Source organism: Teleopsis dalmanni, chromosome X (genome assembly GCF_002237135.1).
Source record: "Teleopsis dalmanni isolate 2A chromosome X, ASM223713v2, whole genome shotgun sequence".
NCBI classification, from domain to species: domain Eukaryota; kingdom Metazoa; phylum Arthropoda; class Insecta; order Diptera; family Diopsidae; genus Teleopsis; species Teleopsis dalmanni.
This window is the reverse complement of record NC_051848.1, coordinates 18,345,422-18,352,730: the sequence shown is the minus strand read 5'-3', so window position 1 is coordinate 18,352,730 and position 7,309 is coordinate 18,345,422. Positions and strand designations below refer to the sequence as shown.

Sequence of the window (7,309 nt, the reverse complement as noted above, 5' to 3'; positions counted from 1 at the left end):
AAATAATATAAATATTTAATGCCACGAATAAACATGTATGAAACCAAGCAAATAACAGCAGCAGCAGCAGCAGCAGCAACAACAACAACAACAACAACTATTGCTAACCACCACCACCCCACCCATACAGACACAATTGAAAAAGTATTAAGCGGCTGCTTACATTGATGAAATTGATTTTACAAGCGCGTGTATTTGCATAAAATCGAATAATAAAACAACAACACCAAACACCAAACAACAACACCGACAACAATAACAACAATGCTAAGTAAAAAATTGTAGTTTTGTGCGTTCAAATTTGTCATTTCGCATTTCAGTTGAGCAAATATAAAAAACCACTAAATGTACGTTTATTTCTGGCGGTGTGCTTGTGTGTGTGTGTATGTTCAAGTTCGGAGTTTATTCTGTTCGTATAGTACAGTTGTGTGTGTGTGTGAGAGTGTGTGTTTGCTGTTTTATTTGTAAATTGGCTTATTATTGTTGGTATTTGTATGGTAATGCCATCAAAAACGTTTGCAAGTTCTTTGGATTCGTTCCTTGTGTGATGCAAATCGAGTTCTGTTATGTGTTTTTGTTTTTTTGCCTGATGGAATGAAATGGCGGGGAAAATAAAGGAGGAAACAGTTAAATGAATTTGGCCAAGAAGTCTGCATGCTGCTGCTCTGATACGATTCTCTGTAGTGTGACTGCCTTTGTCTTATTTTACGATGTATTGGGTTGGATTGGGTTGGATTGGGTTGGGTTGGGTTGGATGTGATACGTGTTTTTATTACACACATGCACTAAAACATTTACATGTACGCAAGTTTATTCACATATACACATATCAGCCACTTAATACCCATACTATATAATTATGGGTTAGTAAGTAAAAGTACAGTGAAAGCTCTTATCAAAATACATTGAATATTGACAATTGGCGATTCTGAATTTTATACGAATAAAAAAAGTTTAAACAGAAATTGAGCCATCTCAATGAGTCTTACCATCTCAATAAAATGATTCTTTTCTATAAGACTTAGCCTCCATTTTGCGTTAATGCAAATGAGGCCTATAGTCATATTTTGACTTTAAACGAAGTTGGAAGAAGAGCATATGATGGCTCCACTCCCTATTTGATGTTAGGAAAAACGTAACTATGTTTTTTATTCGATTAGGATTTGTTGTTAGCACAAACAATATATTGTAGTCTTAATTGTACTCGAGCATTAAAAATACAACACCCCATTAACTAAATGTCTAACTAAGTGTTAAATTTAGAGATGTGATTTTTCAGTCTCTGCCCAAGACTATTTAAACAAGGATTAGACAAGGTCTATAGAAATAAGAGAAGGTCTATAGGAATGAGGGGAAGGAATTTAGTTTGTGTGAAAGCAGTGGCCATAATCTAGTAGTTTCTAGTCCACACAAAAAAAAGTAGTTTCGAGTATACTTTTAGGAGAGTTATGGGTGTAGTAGGGTTATCACATATATACCCGCTCTGGCTATGGTGTGTTGTTATTGATATAATGTAAGCATATACTTGAAACATTGAAACAGTGTAGTACACGTTTGTTTCTCGCCGTATACTACTGGTTTTTATATATTTTTTTTTCTTGATCCATGTTTTATTGGATAATGCACAACTATAGACTATAAATTATATAACATTGACCAATTAGTCCGTACAAAAATATATTATTTAAATTTGGTCATTAAAATAATAAATTGGCAAACAACAAAATGAACATATTTCTTGGTGTCTAATTGTAAGAAATTTTATTCGCATTTTCCGCTCAAAGCACTTGATAACGGGCTTTATTATTTTTTATAAAACGCATATATAATTTTCATCAGTTTTTGAAGAAAGTACAATATAATAGAACTAAAATGTGTACCACTTATATCTGCATATTTTTATTCCGATTATGTTTGGTTGCAATGATTATACTTCTGAAAATAAAAATATTTTATGTGGTCCAACTTAATTTCAAACCAGATGGTGTTCATGTTGTGATATTATTATTATTACTACTACCAATATATAATCAATAGTAACATACCAAAACTCGCCAGGTCTATGCTGCTGTCTCCGTAAAAGTATCGCTCAAATAACTTCAACCATAAATAACTCTTCGTAAATGTTTTTGTTGATAGAACTTTCTCTGTACTGAAGAAATTGCTTTCCGGAAAATGCAAAGGAAGATTTAGAAAACACTGTCGACATAAAACAAAAAACAATCACCGTGATGAAAAGCTGTTGTTGATATGTTCGCTGCTGTGATGTGATTATAATTTGCTTGTACGTCCTTGTGTATGGCGAATAAAAAGATATTTGTTCAATTTTGTTTAGTTTAGTTTATAACTTAATTTATACGCTGAGAAACGTACACAAAAGCCAAATTGATTGCGTTACGGCCGCCCATATTAAAGCAGATTCGTAGGCTGCCAGGCTCACACAATTTAGGAATTCGATTATGAATTTTTCCAATTTATGAAATTTTTTTCATCACAGCTTATTTTCATACAGGCTTTAGCAGATTTTTTTCCAAATACTTGCAATATTTACTAAATGAGAGATTGTTTTATATGGCAGCGTCAAGATTACGTTTTATGCTTGCCTCTTGGAAGTTGGAAGTGCTGGAGAGGCACATTTGCTGGCATGAGACTGTATAAATATTTTAATTTATAAGGAATCCTGCAAGGATGGAATTTGCAAGCAAAATAAGTGTACAGGAAAAACAGTTCGAATGAAACTTTTCTTAAACAGTTAAATTTTAACCAAAAGTTTTATTTCATTCATAACCCATTTTATTTTTTAAATAATTATAAGATTTTTTTTGAATTCAGTAATACTTTTTTTATAGAATTCATAAATTTAAGTCATACTGAGTGGGAAGTGCAGAATAAAAATTCAATGAATTTTTTGTAAAAATGCTTTAGTTTTGCTTGCGTTATAACAAGCCATATCTGTTCTTTACGTACCATAGACCACTGCGAGTGAAGGCTGCTGTACCGATATGCAATTTTTCCTCACCACTAAGATGTATATACGCCCATCGCGCTTTCCACTGTGTTCCTGTCAATACAACACCAAACCAAAGCATTGTATTGCAAATGCTTCAGTGGTTTTCCTTTTTAAATATATTATAAAATCTGGTTTTTGAACTACAGCCAATGTACTAACATATTCGAATTGCTATTTTAATTTAATGTTTAATAGCTATAAGAAGAAAAAAATCAAATTCATTTTAAAACTTTTGTCAAACCTTTAGCGAACAGAAGTGCAAACTACTGCTTTGATAAGTGTTTGATCTTGTATCTTTTCAAATTTTTTACGTACTTATAGGAATAACTTATTTGAAGCTTTCATAAATTGCCACAGAATATTCACAATAGAACTTTATTATAATTTCCCAAGCCCCTTAAATCCAACTTGGAGCCTAACTTGAAGAAATGTATTTAATGATAGTTGGATAGTTGTTGTCGTAGTTCGCAGGGACCTATAAAGCAGATAAAATGAAACGAATTACGAAAGACTTTTATATGGGTGTTAGGATATGAATGGTAGTGTGGCAGGACAGAAAATTGTGTAAGAGTAAGAATGGATTGGGGATGGGTGAGATTTAAATTAAAGTCAATCGGGATCAAGGCGGAGAAACCTAGCCATTTCAATGAGGCGAGCTAAAGATCGACTGAATTCAAATGTGAGTGCGCATTGAAGCAGAAAAACAGAGCTGCAGTTGGCACACATATTGAAAATGGATGCATTTATGTATGCATATAACTGTTTAGCATATAGTTACATTCTAATCTCAATTGAGCTAACACAGTTCTTGTAGCACATGATACGAGTCGTTCTTTCCGGAATATATTAAGTGGGGACTTATCCTCTTTAACCTTGGTTTCAAAATGGATACTGCATCTGTAGCTGATCGATAGCTAAGCCTATTGAATTGGATGACAGGTTATTTGATTGGTTACCATAGCCAGTATTCAATGGCCACATGAACAATCTGGGTCTATCTATAGAGACAGAATATTTGACATTGATTTGCATCAAAAGAAAGCTGCTAGGCCAGAGGTTAAGTGTGTTATTTTGGGAAAATAACAGTTTTTCTGTTATGAGTTCTGTTATGATTATATTATATTCTGAAGGAACTCTTAGAAAATACGTAACTGTATTGCATTTATATTTTTTACTGTGTTAACTTATAATTCTTAATGTACTTTTTTCGATTATTTTTTAATTAATTTTATGCTACTTAAGTTTTCCCTGCTGATGGAAGAAGTTATTCCATCTTTTTATTGAAATTTAAATGGTATTTCTTGAAATTTAACTTAATGCAGATTTTTTACTCCACAAATTTTTTTTCTTTACATACAAACTATAAAAATTATTTGCTGCTCCTTTCATACGAAGAATAATGTCATTTAAAAGAGTATAAGTAAAATATAATATATTATTTTACTATGTTCGATGCTATAACTCTTAAATCGAAAAATAAATAAATATTCTTGGTAATGCTGAAATGCTCGTACTGTGAAAGCAAAAAGAGCAGAGTGGAAAAAAACCCCAGTAGATATAAATATCCTTGCAGTCGTTGGTAGCACACTTCGATGTGAAGCTAAATATGGAATCCTTGAAGTTTAATAAAACTTTTTGCAATTTCAAATGCATACGTATATAGTTGGAAAGTGCAGAAAATTTGGCACTAGCAAATATTTTAAAAAGTACTTGAAAGGATTTTTTAAGTATAAAATTTTTGCAATTTTATTTCAATGCCCTGGAATGAATCTAGTTTGGGATATTAATCCTTTAAATTGAGTGCAGCTTTGTTTGCTTAATTTGCATTTAAATTTAGTTCATTTCACTGAAACTGAATAGGTTTCACTAAACTATTTCATTAATATGTAAATATACCAAACACAAGTAATAACTTAATTGTTTTAATTTAATTAAAAATGAACTAAAAGAACTTCAAGATATTTCAAATAAATAAATTGTAGAAAAAGTAATAGAGGAAAACTTGCCCAAGAGAGCATTGAATTCAGTAATTTAATAGATACTTGCTTTATGGTAGATGCATTCGAATAAGTTTCACATTTAAGCACGAATATAATAAATTATAAGTGACTAAGACTTTGAAGTGACCTTAAATAGTACAAGACATCATACTAAGCATGTAAAGTTTAATAGTTTCATTTTTAGTTGGTAGTACTGTTTCTAGCGGCAAACATAAAGACTTCAAAAATTTATTTCCTAAGTCAGATATATAAACAAGTGATTAGTAACAGAAGTCACTTCTGTCTTTATCAACACTTTATCAATAATAAAAACTGTCATATTTGATATGAGAAAAATTCAATGGCAATCTTTTAGCTACTAATAGAAACCAAAATATATGCAATGTGGTGATAACATCATTAGGGAACACTTTGCCAAAAATGAAGAAAACGCAAGACTTACTGATATCGGCCTATGTTGAGCTGTCTTTTTTTTAATATTGCCGAAATATGATCTGAAAGTCCATAAAATTTAACAGGAAATTGCCAAATGGCATACTTCTAAAGCAACTATCGAAAATTTGATCAACATGATGTTGATTACCATGACTGCCATAAGAACTACCAAATTTTTTTCAAAAGTATTGCAACACTTCACATTTTGGAGAGTAAAGATATTATGAATGATAACAGCATCATACAAAGCTTACTAGCTTACTTAAAAAATATAAGAATAAGATACTACGGATATGATAAGAAAATGGTACATATAAAAATAAGAATATTTTATGAAATTATTTCCGTTAATTATAAAAAGTGATAATAGAAATTTCATTATAACTTTTTAATACAGCAAAAACTATAAACTGAGTTCTTGTGGAATATTTGAAAATTAACACAGTGATGGAAAATTTTCTGGGATTGTGTCCTTTTAATATGACATTAGTTGCTATAAATCTACATAGAGATATGCAAATGCAATGCTTGTGAAAATTACAGACGTTTCTATCAAGAATACTTCAGAAATCTGAAGCAAACCACTAAACCACTAAAAAAGGAACTTAAAACCAATGAAGAAAAACTAATTATATGACGCGAACACACTAGGAAGTTAAACTAAAAGAATTTGAATATCTAGGCAACACGTAATGCTCAACGTACATAAAGACCTACCCAAAGACCAATCATTAGAAATAGATTTGTAGACAAAAACCGTGACATTGGAAAATATAAGTGGTTGTGCAAAAACAATTCAAATTTTCAGAACTTCAAATATTCAGTTATTCTAACCTCATCTAACCTCATAACATAGCAAAAAAGATATCGCGGTCCAAACATTTCTATGGTACCTATGTTGACAATATATCTAAAAAGTTTTATAAACTATTAATAAACACCTGGAATGCAATTGGTATACATAACATACGATTTAGCAACAGTCCCTGATTATGGTACCTGGTAACTCTTACTATAGCTCAATTATATTGATTTCAGTAACCAGCAACTAATGGTCAGTCAAAGATACAAAGTGTTTAAGATATACTGTGAATTCTTTATGCCAGCTGCAGGTGATTATTTTCAACGTCACTAAGGTAAATATACAAAATCCTTTCATTTATTCGTTTTATTTTTAAGATAATAATTAAAACTAAGAAATGGTTTATCTTTCACTATTAGGAATATGGAATGAAAAGATTGAGTTGAGGAATGCATGTTCTATATCTTCTGATTATGAACTTAACACTTTCTATACAACATCGTAAATATAATATATTATTTTTGATCTGATATATTAATTAATTTATTATTTTTGATAGATGAAATTGCTTGTATATATGATCTATCTATTGGTATAAATTTTAAATAACGTACATATATGTACATATGTGAGAACGTTGGATTTTTACTTGAAAAATAAGTTGGAGAGCATAGAACGCAATTTGGTATGTAATTTGTAAGTATGTAATTGATTCGCCTATGTGTAGAGTATTTAAGCTTCAAGAAACGAAAATTCACATTTTTCTTTTAGTTTATTCCTTTACTAACATCTTTCTTTATGTTATTTTTTATTATTATTTTTTTCATATATATTTTTCATTATTCTTCATCTTATTAATGAAAATATTTATTCAGTTCATGCACAATACTTATTATCAAAACACGTACAAAGCAAATAAAAATTAAAAGAAAAATAAAAAAATAAATTCGAATGAAAAATAAATAAAAATAAATAAATAAAAAGAAAACGAAAAAATAAAAATAAAAATCCCCCAAAAAAGAGTAAATCCCGCATTTCGTAACTCGCTTTAAGCGAATCGTT

The 7,309-nt window shown here is 30.3% G+C and overlaps 1 long non-coding RNA gene across 1 annotated transcript in view; it reads left to right on the top strand.

The window, feature by feature from the left end:
* The window catches only part of LOC119689590, an 11,037-nt gene extending 4,106 nt beyond the window's left edge, over positions 1 to 6,931 (top strand). Inside the window, exons 4-6 of the long non-coding RNA XR_005253462.1 lie at positions 5,843 to 6,581; positions 6,667 to 6,748; positions 6,807 to 6,931. This is a non-coding gene — a long non-coding RNA (uncharacterized LOC119689590). The remainder of the gene's footprint in view (positions 1 to 5,842; positions 6,582 to 6,666; positions 6,749 to 6,806) is intronic.
* The last annotated feature ends 378 nt before the right edge of the window (positions 6,932 to 7,309 follow it).